The following is a 14,727-nucleotide window of genomic DNA, read 5'->3' on the forward strand; positions in this document are numbered from 1 at the left end:
CTAATTATAATTACCTTTTCCGTTTGACTGCGATAGGAATTATATGTAAAAGGTTGTGCTCGTCGACCTCCCCCTTTTGCTTACGCTGCTTAAGCCTTCACTCCCTTTTCCCAACTAAATAATCTATGCGGTCACGCAAGCCCCTAAACTGCTACAAATTAGAGGGTTAGCTTTCTGGTTACAAATCAGGATTAATGTAACGCTGAGTTGAAAATTTTCACCTGCCGGGCATTCAACGGTGATGATTATGATGATTGCCTTAATAACATTTGAATATAAAGTGCAAGTCGCATTAACCGGGCTATTTCTGAAGAAGAAAACCCTACAGGACCTTGGGTGCTGCTCGCAAACACGTACCCAATTTGAATCCGGTCACGAAATGATTTCCACTGTCTGAGAACGCTCACGAGCAAAGTGGATAAATAACGGGAAAACACAATAAAATTTTTCCAGCTTTTGTTCCGGAATTGAACCAAGAAGCGATAAGCCATGGACCATTAATTTCAATTATCTCCTGCGGTTGGAAGGTATCATTACACCGAAGCGTTGTTGCTGACCCATTTCCGGTAGTCCTAATGCATCGGTGTTCCTTTCGGAATTTAATGCATCCTCCTTATGCCCGTCGGTGCACATCCCGTTCGATCCTTTATTCTCTTATACGGTTTTCGGAACAAAAACTGATCCGGATCTCGGTGTTCTCGTCTTCTGCCAGCACCACCTTCGCCAACAAATGGGGGAATCTCCAAACCGGGAAGCGCAGCAAATAAGTGCACAACGTACGTACAATATGTTTATTATGGGAACTACGTGCCACTGGAATAAGAAGATGCTAAATCTCACTGTCGCTGGTTGTGTTACAATTCCGAATTTTCCTTGTTTGTGTCCAAATGAATGGGATAGAACGTATGGGGCGGTAAGATGGCGGCAGTGTAGGTAGCACGGTGCTTAATTTACCGTTATTACCAAAAAAAAAGTGCAGTATAGTTGTACTCTAAGTTGATCCTGGTTAACGATATACATTCGTGTTTCTTAAATCTTTGTAGAAATAGGCCCGTATTGGTATAAATCCTGCTAATAGATTAATAGGTCTGTACTCAAAGGAGTTCATGTATGATTTTGAACGGTCGTTGAACTAAAACCATAGTAGATTATATTTTTACTTGTTCATGTGGACCTAAATGTTGTCAATAGACCTTCAAGAGATCAGTGGTAACACTTGTAGATCTGAAAACCTGTACTCATAGGAATTCTAGGATAACCTTATACAGTCGTTTAACTCCAAAGTCGTTGTACTCAAATCTCGGTAGAATCCATTCAAATAAACTTGTATGGATATCACCCTTATTCGTACACCTTTAAATGATCACTGGTTACGCTTGTAGATCTGAAGGATTGTACTCAGCCCTTGGTCAAAACACTCGAGGCTACGATTGCGCTATCTATACTTTTCATAGCGTTTCCGTTTTGGAAATTATAATGATCAATAGAGCTTAGTGACATTTGAACACACGTAGACTAGCATACGCTCGTCATACACAGTTTGTTTTTGTTTTCCACAAAGAAACTTGCACACGCTTTCCAGACTCATCAAAATGCATATTGAAATATAACCCAATTTGAAAAAATTACACCCGGTTTCTGGGTGTTTTTCGAGACAGAGTGCATATTGTTTTCCTCTAAGGTTCACAACTACATCTACACTAGCGCACCCATACCATTGGGCGTGATAACCACTATTGTCAATATTAGCAGTACCAGAAACGTCGAATATCAGCTCAATCTGAAACTGTTTTGATGCAGTACGAAACGCATCCTAAACGCTCTATGCAACTGTAGTCAATTTCTGAACCACAGAACTTTACATGGATTTTGAGAAAAATATCATTTGCTGCTTTAGGAATGCTTTAAAATAAAGGCTTTGCCTATATCATAAGCATAAACTCAATACAGCTTAAAATTAGAATCAAACTGAATTGACTGACATAACTACACTTCAACAGGCAATCACCTAAGATCTCACAAAGCAACAAAAATATTCAGCACCGATTCCGTTCAATACACGATTAGAAAAACCTGCAAAAGATCTCAGAATGAAACAACAGACATACATGGCAGGCGCACCAAAAAATGACATATATAATGCAAAAATTCTAATATGATCCTGTGGAAAAGTGTACTAAGAATTTGACCAAAACCCATCAAAAAATCTTGGAATCTTGGTCTTAGGAAGTGTTGCAAAACTATCCGAGACGTGAATCGTATGAATCCATCAATTTATTTCCAGTGAGTTCGTAGAAATACAATTATAAATTCCTGTGAAGTATGGTAGTTAGATATCACATGAACATGGTTTTTTGGCATAATTCACTTACTTTTCGTGATTCACAGTGGATTTAAGTCTCGGAGGACTCAGCTTGGCACGAATTTTCAGTACAAACCTATCAATTATAATTATTATATTGAAATGTTGGCCTATCAATTGTGTTTAGGAGTACCATACCCCAGCAATAGAAGATTATTATGCTAATTATCGAATCCTCATACAACCTGATGGTCTATTTGGCGTGAATCGCCTATACTAAATTAACAAAGAACAAATTATATTTTATATTCAATAGTAAATTCAGTTAAATTTCACCTCACAATTAGAATTCAATTTGGGTGTTGTTTTAAGAGTTCACTAGATGATTCTATCTATTGATCTTTTTCTCTATTTGTTATGCACACTCTTAGTGCGACGATCCTTCGGGTGACGCACGGGTGTGGCGCGATCGGTCAAACCCCGGGGGGCTTGCCAATGGACGTGGCGCTCCTAACATTCCCCCCCTTGAATACACGGACGATTCTCCGGATGTGTAGTCTCCAAAACGCCTACGTCCAGCACTGCGATTTTCACTGTCGGTCTCTCGTAAATTCCCCCATTTGGTGTCTGAACTGTGGCGCTCCTAACTTGACCATCTTGGGATGTACTGACTCCAATAACCCTTCCTTTTGGCCACTGGTTGCGTGGCAGCTTAGGATCCACAATGACCACTATGTCACCAATTTCAATTGGTTTTACGTTGCTGAACCATTTGCTTCTTCGTGTCATCGTAGGTAGATAGTCACGAAGCCATAGCCGCCAGTACTTATTGGCCATCACTTGAGAGTGTTGCCAACCGTATTTCAAGGCCGATGGGCTATCATCGAACGGAATGCGAGCTTTAAGACCGTTCTGTGATCCCACCAAGAAATGATTAGGGGTCAATACGGGTGACTGATCATCATCCAGTGGGATTTCGGTAAGTGGCCGCGAGTTAACAACATTTTCGATCTCCAGCATAGTGTTTCTCAGAACTTCGTCACTCGGAAACCTATTGGGCTGTAGTTTGTATAGGTTTTGTTTGACTGTCCGGATCATCCTTTCCCATGCCCCTCCCATGTGTGGGGAGGCCGGTGGGATAAAAACCCACTCTGTTTTTGGCGTAGTGAATTTGGATGCGAGGCGTTCCTGTAGATCGTGCATTTCTTGCTGCATTTCTTTGCTAGCGCCTTGAAAATTTGTTCCCCGGTCACTGTATATTACCGCTGGGACCCCCCTCCGTACCATGACATTCCGTAGTGCCATGACGCACGAATCAGTGTTCAAAGTGTGGGCAATCTCTATGCAAATGGCGCGTGTCGTCAGGCAAGTGGCTAGGACACCCCATCTCTTTTCTGTTCGACGTCCAACTACGACAAACAGAGGGCCAAAATAATCCACCCCCATGTAGACGAACGGAAGAGTGAAGGCAGCAAGACGTGATTGTGGTAGATCTCCCATAGCAGGTGGTAGCGGTGAGACTTGATCATTGCGGCACTGTTGACATTCTCTACGAACGTTACGGTAAACACTTTTGAGCCGGATTACATGGAATCGTTGACGTATTTCGTTCATAATAGTAGCGTGATTTTGGTGCAGGAAACTGCGATGAAAATCCTCCACAATTAACTTCGTGATGTGATCCTTAGCTGGCAAGATAATAGGATTTGCTGCATCATAATCAGCAAACTTACACGCAGCGGTGCGCCCACGAACTCTCAGGATTCCTTGCTCGTCTAAAAATGGGCTAAGCCGGCGAAGTGAGCTTGTTTTTGATACTTGCCTCTTTGATGTAAGAGCAGCTTTTTCTTCGCAATATGTATTGTCTTGGGCTAGACGATATAAGTGGCGCTCGGCTTGAGCGAATTCCGATTGGGTTAACAAACCTTGGTTTAGTGGCGTTTTGTTGACCCGGCGGCGCCAGATGTCGGTAAATCTGTAGAGATTCGCAATCCTTCTGAGCAACTTAGACCACAGGGAGAAGTTTTGCGGTATGATGATTGGCTCCTCAGTTTTAAAATTCACTAGTAGATGCGGACGCAACTCCTCATCAGTAGAACCAATCGTAAATGCATTTCCTGGCCACGTTTCAGGTAGCCCACGAAGGAAGTCTGGACCAACAAACCAGCGATTTGAAGAATCTAAGTTGATGGTCTTCTTCCATTTGGTGCCATCGTCGGCCACATTGTGTTTGGTCGGAATCCAGTGCCAGTCACTTACGTTTGACATCTCAAGAATCTCACTGACGCGATGTGCGACGAATTGGCTATATCGGCGGTGGTCTGAATTCAGCCAACACAACACGTCTTTCGAATCGGTCCAGTAAAATTGTCTGTTTATCTTCACTGATAGCGATTGGAGGATGGTATCGCTTAGCCTTACGCCAAGTATGCATGACTGCAGTTCGGAACGTGGGATTGAAAGAAATTTCAATGGCGCCACTCTTGTTTTCGCGCCAACTAGCGAGCATTCTATTGCGTCATCCTTCTGGAATCTTAGATACACGGCAGCAGCGAATCCATTCTCACTAGCGTCCATGAAGGTATGTAGTTGGATTTCGACACCTTTTTCTAAAGAGATGGAAATGCGATAACACCGTGGAATCCTGATGTCTTGCACATATGGTAACGCATGTAACCACACCAGCCATTTTGCAAACTGTGTATCTTCTATAGCGTCGTCCCATCCAACTGAGGTTCTCCAAATTTCATGAAGCAATACTTTCAGAAGCATCGTGAAGTGGGCGATGAGTCCTAAAGGATCGAACAACAACATAAGAGTCCGTAACACTTCGCGTTTAGTTGGACGCCGATCTCCTGTCAACAGTTCGGAATCATGACGGGAGGAAAGCTTGTAGGTGAAGCAGTCTGAGTTGGTATCCCACCACATACCAAGAACCTTTTCAGTCGTCGTGTCTTGGCTAGTGCTGAAATCCTTCTCTTTTGCTATTGGTTGCTGTAGAGTCTGTATCACTAGCGACGAGTTGGACAACCAGTTGTGCATCTCAAAACCACCCTGTTTGTGGATCTCTCGAACATCGTTTGACACCTGCACTGCTTCTTCCTCCGTTTCCACGCTAATAAGCATGTCGTCAACATAGTGACAGTCTGTAATTGCTTGAACAGCGACTGGGCATTCTTGTGCGAATCGTTCGGCGTTGTGATTCTTTACGTGTTGAGCGATGCTGGGCGAGCAACAAGCCCCAAAAGGCTGCACCATCATGACGTAAATGCTTGGTTCGGAATCGCTTTCTTCCTGCTTCCAAAAGAAGCGAAGGCAATGTTGGTCATCCTCCCTCATCAGCACCTGATGGTACATCTCTCGAATGTCGGCGCAGACGGCTACTTTAAATTCACGGAACTTGATGAGAATCCTGAGCAACGAAGTCAGTTGATCTGGCCCCTTCAATAGCACGGAGTTCAAGGATACACCATGAGCAGCTGCCGCTGCGTCCCACACCAGTCTGGTTTTACCCGGTTTGTTTGGATTCCAAACCGGGAACATCGGTAAATACCACACTCGATCTCGTGGAACCAACAGTTCTTGATCCGACAGCTTTCTAATATAACCCTTTGTGACGTAGTCATCGATTTTCAATCTGAGAACCTTAGCAAGAGATGGGTCTCTCATAATACGACGATCTAAACATCTCCAGCGGTTTAGGGCCATTATCTTTGAGTCTGGTAGTCTAACATTTTCGTACTTCCATAACAAACCGCATTCGTATCGTCCGTTTTTAGCAATTGTAAGAGTTTGCAACAACGATCGAGCTCGCTGTTCTTCTGATGACAGTAGTTCCTTGGATGTTGTTTTGACACCAAGGCTGTCCAGAGCGAAGTACTGCTTCATCGTTGAGTGAAGATCATCATCATTTATGCTACAATGACAAGCCTCGACGCTGTGGTTGACATGGTGAATCGACTTACCGTCGTTCGAACAACATCCGTATACTGTCCACCCGAGACGTGTTTTAACAGCGATAGGCTCATTTAGTCCTCCTTCACGACTTTTGATAACGTGTCCTAAAGTTGCGTTGTCGAGCCCTATTAAAAGGCCCGGACTGATGTTATGGTAAGATTCTAATGGGATTCCTGCTAAGTGGGAGTACCGTTTCTGCAATTCGGATGCTTGTAGCGTTTGTGGACGAATTTTCAAGCTTTCTACGGTGCGTACGTCTTGAAGGTGGTATGTCTTGTCCGTGTTCTGTGCAGCAGATAATTGCAGTCCAACTCGCTGTGACGATTTTTCAGTTCGACATGTATCACCTGTCCATTTCAAGCACAGGGGAATGTTGGTGCCCTTCAGTCCGAGTTCATCAGCAAGACTCTGTTCGACCAGCGTCAGCTCTGAACCATCATCTACAAATGCGTATGTCCGAATTGTTGTGCTCGGGCCATGGAGCGTAACCGGGAATATACGGAATAAGAAGTCTGATTGTCCCTGATGTATGTTGATACTGGTGGTTTCAACTCTCGATGAATCTTGTTGCGGGACATTTTCACCGCTAGCGTGCCTTGATCCATGGAGAAGCGGATGGTGCAGGTAGGTGCAACCATTCATTCCGCATTGTTGCTTGAGTCTGCAGCTTCCATTATGTTTTCGGAGACATTTGCGACATAACTTGTGTTCCTTGATAGTTGCCCACTTTGAATCAAAGCTAAGTTCCGTGAAACGCTTACAGTTGGTCAGCGAAGAGCAGACTCCTTTACACACAATGCAGCTTTTTGTCGTTTCATACCTGCTTGACGATTCTGCGGCTGACTCCGAAAATTGTTCGCATTGGGTTTCGGAATCGGTTTCCGAATGATGGTTCAAAAACCCTTCCCTTTTAGTACTGCGAGGCTTCGTAGTTGATGATGGAGAAACCATTACAGCACTAGCATCTTCTGCGGTGCTGTACAACCAATTGCTAAAATCGATGAGATTAGGGGTAGGATTGTTGCGGGCGCATTTAGCCCAGTCCAGCTTGAGTGTTGGCGGCAGGCGCTCGACTAACTCTAGTCGCAAGGAAGCATTATATGCGAAATCTCCGATTTGACAGGCTTGCATGGTGGCTACCAGGTTTTCCACTGCGAGAGCAAAATTGACTACGGTTTCCAGTTTTTCCATATTGGGAGCCGGAAGGCCTCTAACCTTTTTGATTATGGATTGGATGATAGCTTCTGGTCTTCCGTACAACATTTTGAGGGTTGCAATGACACCATCTACATTTGATGGGTGCAACAGGCGACATCTCACAGCTTCCAACGCCTTATCCTTCAAACATTTCCTTAGCCTCAACATATTTTCTTCGGGTGAGAATCCGCACATCTGGGTCGACGTATTGAACACGGAGAGGAAGAGAGGCCAGTCTTCGGAATTACCACTAAATTCTGGAAGATCTCTCGAAACCGCTTGGCGAGCTGCCAATTGACTTCGGTTTAGTATGCAAACCGTATCATTTCCCACCGGATCGAGATGTTGTGGGTAAATAGTTGGATGATGTACAGGTACAGAACGGTGCATCGGTGTAGAACCTTGTCGAGGGAAAAAGTGGTTCGTTGTAGATGCAACTCTCACATGTTGATCTGGGTGGCCGTATGCTGATCTGATTTGACCAGTGAGGCCGACGTCGTTGATTGCTGCTCTGATGTCATTCAGATTACTGATGCCAGGCGGTAGTGGTCTGTTTTGACGACTTACGTAGGCACTGTTTTCGACTGGAGGACGTTGAAGTTCGTTAACATTTGAAGGTTGCGGATGTGTCTCTCGAGCGGCGTGCTCCGAAGATATCCTTGCGTTGTCTGGCATGTGTCTTTCGTTCGTTAATTCTGCATCAACTCCGGAATCCAGCTCTTCCCAACAGCCTTCCGTTGCGGCGATCCAATCCTCGATTTTCCCCAACTCGTTCTCATTCAACACTTGACTGCTACATTCGGTTTCCAGCTCCAGCATTAGGCTGTACTTCTGATCTAAATACTGCTGATGAAACTTCTTCTCCTCTTCTAATTTTTGCAGCTGTAGTTCGATTCGTCTACTTGCGCCACGGCTGCTGATGGATGCTTTGCTACGCGTTTGTCGCACTGTTGGTTCGAGGATTTCAGGTTGACCCTTAGACGGCACTACTGGGGGTGGATTTTGGTGAAGATACTCTACAACGGTGTGCAAGGCGGGATCTGATAGTGCCTTGGTGGAAACTTGCTGTAGTTGCTGGGGCTTCGCGCTAGCACTTACCGCAGTCCGGCAGTTCGTACACCACCATGTTAGTCCTTCTGGGCCTGACGACATTTTCACACACTCTAAGTGGTAATTTGCATTGCAGCCATTGCACTGAAGAAGATTATCACTGATTTGATTGCCACACACTTGACAGCGATCGAATAGATTCTCACGCGCGCGACGGAACGGATTACGCCTGACATACTCATTTGCGTTGACTACGGTAGCCGGAGGTAACTTTGACACGCTCTCATTATCGCCAGCTGGCGGTTTGATTCTAGTTTTCTTCAACGTACCGGTATTGGCAGGATTAACGTTATCGGTCTTAGTATCAATTACCTGCTGTCCAGGAGGGGGGACTTTGGGGTTTACCATAAACTGCTCAACAGACGTACGACTGCGATCCGTGTCCTTCTCGGAAACTCCGGTAGCTCCAACAACGTTTGTCTGGGTGGTGAACTGACCCCTCTTGGATCCTTGACTCGACATTTCGTAGGAAAAGAATTTATAAGATGTTGCAAAACTATCCGAGACGTGAATCGTATGAATCCATCAATTTATTTCCAGTGAGTTCGTAGAAATACAATTATAAATTCCTGTGAAGTATGGTAGTTAGATATCACATGAACATGGTTTTTTGGCATAATTCGCTTACTTTTCGTGATTCACAGTGGATTTAAGTCTCGGAGGACTCAGCTTGGCACGAATTTTCAGTACAAACCTATCAATTATAATTATTATATTGAAATGTTGGCCTATCAATTGTGTTTTGGAGTACCATACCCCAGCAATAGAAGATTATTATGCTAATTATCGAATCCTCATACAACCTGATGGTCTATTTGGCGTGAATCGCCTATACTAAATTAACAAAGAACAAATTATATTTTATATTCAATAGTAAATTCAGTTAAATTTCACCTCACAATTAGAATTCAATTTGGGTGTTGTTTTAAGAGTTCACTAGATGATTCTATCTATTGATCTTTTTCTCTATTTGTTATGCACACTCTTAGTGCGACGATCCTTCGGGTGACGCACGGGTGTGGCGCGATCGGTCAAACCCCGGGGGGCTTGCCAATGGACGTGGCGCTCCTAACAGGAAGATTTCAACAAAAAAATCATCAATTCTTCAAAAATATTCACAGGTGTACATTAAAGATTTCCTTGAATCATCCTAAATGATTTTTGCAATAATTAAAAGATTAACTCGGGTATCTCCGAGAATATCATCAGAAATCCACGAAATTCTCAACAAAATGTTTGCGTTTTTCTTTCAAAAATATTGTTGAGTATCCATCAAAAATTCGCCACTGGATTAGCTGCCAGCATATTTTATAAATTTTGCTCATGGTTTTCTTCTATGGAGCAAATTATCCACCAATACTCTAAAAACCTTGTGAGAAAACACTGATATCTGTCAAAAATCTCCCCACATTTCTTGCTAGTAGATTCAAAGATATAGCAGAAAAAAGCAGGACAAAACTTGGAATATGAAAAATAAATCAGGACGCCTCAAATGAATCTTGAAATCAGGACATATTCTGCTAAATCAGGACGGATGGTAAGCCTAAGTATGGTACTAGGGCGATTCAATGTTTTTTTAAATTGAGAATCCAATCTCCCATATGCTCCTTATAATCCTTACCATAAAAATAGTGTTCTGTGAAATTTTCAGTTTTCTAGGTGATGATTTGAAGGTGACCCAAGGACAATGTAGGTTTATATGAAAATTACTATGGAGAAAATTTGAGAAATGTTCCAAACACGCTAGTACTATAATGTAAGTAGAAAACTATAATTTTATATTTAAAACTCATTCTTCAAACCTTAATGAAGGATGTTGCTGAAGAAACAAATCCCTTTTGAGCTTATTTTGTTTGGAATTTTCGAACATGTTTGCAGGGCTATAATCCCATATTAAGCTAAATAATAGCAAACCAACTCAAGAATAACTCTTCTGATATTTCAATTTAATTCAATTTCTCTTTTCAGCAAATTTCTTCATTATAGTTTTACGAAAGAGTTTTCACTATGGGATAATAAGTTTGTACTTACATTACAGTACTAGCGTGTTTGGAACATTTGTCTAAATTTCTCCATAGTAATTTCCATATAAACCAGAACTTGTTCCGTAAACTACTATTATATTAGGGGAAGGGGTGGTAAAATGAACACCTTAAGGAAATCATCTTGTTTCTAATATATAAACGAGGAATTTGTTTAGTTCTATCGCACAACATCAAAAATAGGGATGTAATCTATAGCAGCGACATGGATCCAGACTAAAATAGCTAAATTTTCACATATTTTCATTGCTATAAAAAAGCAATGTGGGTAAAATGAACAGGGGTTGGTGGTAAAATGAACACCATGCAAAAAACGTGAGCAAAACAAATATTTCTGAAAATTTTCATTGCCCCACCGAAACTACATCTATTAATGATTGTAACCCATTCAAAAAGAATTCGAAAGGTATCAGATTTGACATCAAATCATAACGATATTAACCTCACTGAAAAACCTCAAGTCTTCCGAGCCAAAAGTTACGTCAGTTCTAATTTTCAAACGTGGTTTTCTAAAATCTTAGTTTTCGTTGATATTTTCACTTCAATTGACCTACGTATCAACTTGAACACTCAGATTTATGCTCTAAATCGTCCGTGCGTGATAAAAGTTCATCGAAATTTGTTTGTTCTCGGTAAAAGACACGGTGTTCATTTTACCACCCCTGTTCATTTTACCACCACTTCCCCTACTGGTGTAAGAAAACGGCAATGTAATGCCTCCAGTTGATGAAACATGATTGTCGTTCAATGGAAAAATACAACTTTTGAAATGCATGCAAAACAGTGAAAGTCCCAAGCGCATGCACGCTAAACTTCATCCGCTCAAAAATGAGTGCCGAGTACACACAATCGGCCTCTCTTCATGCAGCACAGATTCTGTGCAAAGGGGGCTGTACACAGTTTTGTGCAAACGGTGGTATACAAACCGAATGAGTGAAATGCGCACAGAGGAGGAACGCTTGGAATGCGGAATACGCTTCCATTTTTGTTTTTGCTTCTGAAAACATTGAAAATACATTCAAATTTTGAAGTTTTGAGATATTTTTTCATTCGAATAGCCGAAGCAGAAGCAAATGGGGAAAAAACTTCCGCATTTGTGACCATCTTCAGCCTTTTCGCCTGAAAAAAAACCCGGAAAAATTCGCATCCTACCAATGGCCAACTGTTTGCTGCCGCGCGGGAGATGACTGACAGTTCCATTTCCATCGATCCGCGCACAGCCAATGGCCAACACATCGGTTACACATAGCATGAGTGCGACTTACACAGAATTTTCACTCAACCAGAGAGTCCTGCATTGTTTGCCTCATTCTGTGTAGTTTTAACACATGCGCTGCGTTGAGCAGGCTAAGCGTGTTGATAGCTCTAGCTTACTGTGAGGCTCTGCAAACATATAATCATTGCTTTTGGGATGAACTGAGGTTGGTTTCTCCGTCAACGCAAGAGCATGCTTTTGCTTTCCTCTTCACGCCATTGGCAGTGTGATAGAATCGTCACATATGGAGCCGGACCCTATTCTTGGCACTTTTGATTCACTTCGGCAGTGGGGTTTTTTGGAAGCTACAGAGCTCATGTTTTTTGGGGCCCAGATAGCCGTAGCGGTAAACGCGCAGCCATTCAGCATGACCATGCTGAGGATCGTGGGTTCGAATCCCACTGATCGAGGATCTAAGAACAACTTTTGGTCGATTTTTAACTTATAAAAACGGCCTATTTTAATATTTAAACAATAATTTTTGCATTAAACTTGATGTAATTTGAAAATGGCTACATCTAGAGAAATTATTTATATAATCATTATGGCTTAGAATCATTTTAAGATGCTAACTGTATCATCAGAACGTATTTATTTTGACAAAAAAAAAACAAAATTTTGAAAATCGACCAAAAGTTGTTCTTAGAAAAACTTTTTTATTGAAAATTTCTCCATCATGAAACTTTGTCCCAAACGTTTTTGTACTATCAAGATTCTATGGTAGAAATTTAAAAATTTTAAAAATGGGGTTTTATTTCTGATTTTTCTATGAAAATAAATAAAATATGTTTTCAGTGTATATGTTTTTCTTATAGTCCAAATGGTTCACTACATTTTCTCCATAGAACACTTTTCTCTAAAATCAACAGTTTCGGAGTTAGAATTTTTCGAATAAATTGCATGCAAAAATTTATAGGCCATTTTCAAAAGTTACACTTGAGTCAAAATGATCAATTTTTCTATGGAAAACACTTATTCTACCATACCAAAAACATGTGCAAAATTTAATCCAAATCGAAGATGGTCGAGTTCTGTGATTGACCGATTTGACATGGAATCCGTCAGCTAACACTGACAAAGGTTGATTTCAATGCCTATCCTAATAATTCTAAAGGCAATCTTTATTCGTTCACAGGTAGGAGAAGTTACTCAAGTTTAATCAGTGGTTCAACCAAATAATCTAAACTTAAAGAAATAATCAGATTTGAAACCGTTTTTCTATTCTAACATTTTGTAGTGCCATTTTTACGAGATTTTTGCCTCCTCTCGCTATTGCATTCGTTTGATTTATATTGAATACACAAGAGCACTTGAAAACGCATTCTGTAATCGCAGTGATTAAGAAATGAATGATAAGGTGTTCGTCATTCTAGATTTGAATCTTAATTTGACATTTAATCCGAACGAAAGTACCGTTTTGTCTCTAATTCCGAACAGACTCATACTGTGAACATTTGGTTTTTGTATGGCGATTTGATTGAAATGTTTCGCTGAAATGTGTCATCAAATTTCCAGGAAATGGTAGCTAATTGCAATTCTATTTGAACAAATTCTATTATGTTTTAGAGCTCGGGAGTGTTGACGATACTCTAGTTCGATACCAGTAAAGTTTGCTCAGATGAATTAATTTATGAAATTATTGATTTGAATATTATTTATTCGTGCTGTTCGCAATTTGATCAAGGTGTTCAGGATATGAGAAAGAATGAACACATTGTTCGGCTTTTTAATCAAAATGTTGTTTCATACTTTTAAACAAAAACAATACTAAACATTTTTATTGGCACACCCAACAATTAATAGTCTTACTTTGCGGAGGAATTGAAATTTTCACAAATTTGATCTAATCTATGTCTATGAGATGCATTTAAAATCACTGTGTTCGGAATATGAGTCAAAACGGTAAAAACACACTGGCGTTGAAAGTGTTGACATTTTTTTAAATATATAACGATAAATGAAGCACCGTGGACAGTGCGCTCCTTCTCAAGTCGCAGTTGAATTCCGACTGACTGGTTTAGGTGAGCCATTGGAAAATAACCAACCCGAAAGGAATCGAAACACCCGATGTATAAATTTCTTTGGAGCTTCCGCACTACTATTGTAGTGAGATGTCCAATCACATGGTTGAAGTTGGCTGATAGAATTATCTAACATATTTCTTTAGAAATTTATGAGTGTTGGAACTACATCTTGTGCATCATAAAGTGAAGCCATAGACTCTCACAGATGAACGCTGTCATCTGATCTTGAGGATATGTGATAAAATTGAAGGAAAACTCTGTTCAACTGCGGGAGCTATTGATTCGTGGTGTTTGGTAAAATGTAGAATTAGAATTAGTAAAATTAGAATTATTGGATTAAAGTTTCTATGATATGAACGGTGGAAAAACGTGTGCGACACCCAATACATTTTTAACAAACGCTTACCAATTGGTAGGACACAGACAGGAGTGCGTCAATTACAAAAGGAAACGTGAGTCGAGCACACGAACCCTTTCTAACAGAGACTGAAACCGGAGAAGGAGTCCTTGGCCGACTAATAGAAGGCAGAACCTACTAACCAAAGGTGATCATAGATGCCTAAGGTTACCTTGGAAGGTATATTTCCGATTTTGAGACATCAATAAACACAATAGGATGACAAAGTAGCACAAAAAATGGTCGTTAGGGCAGCTGTGAACCATAAAAATCTGTACACCAAACTCTTTAAGAGCTTGTATAGATCCATCATCGATAACTGTCCCGAACTTTGAGTCGAGAAGTTTTGTAAGATTGGATGAATTGGAAAAAAGGAAAACTTGAAACACAGAAAACCGGTTTCCACAGACTTTTCTGTGGAAACCCCTGATAATCACTAAGGT

This window comes from Aedes aegypti, chromosome 1, assembly GCF_002204515.2.
Source record: "Aedes aegypti strain LVP_AGWG chromosome 1, AaegL5.0 Primary Assembly, whole genome shotgun sequence".
Taxonomy (NCBI): domain Eukaryota; kingdom Metazoa; phylum Arthropoda; class Insecta; order Diptera; family Culicidae; genus Aedes; species Aedes aegypti.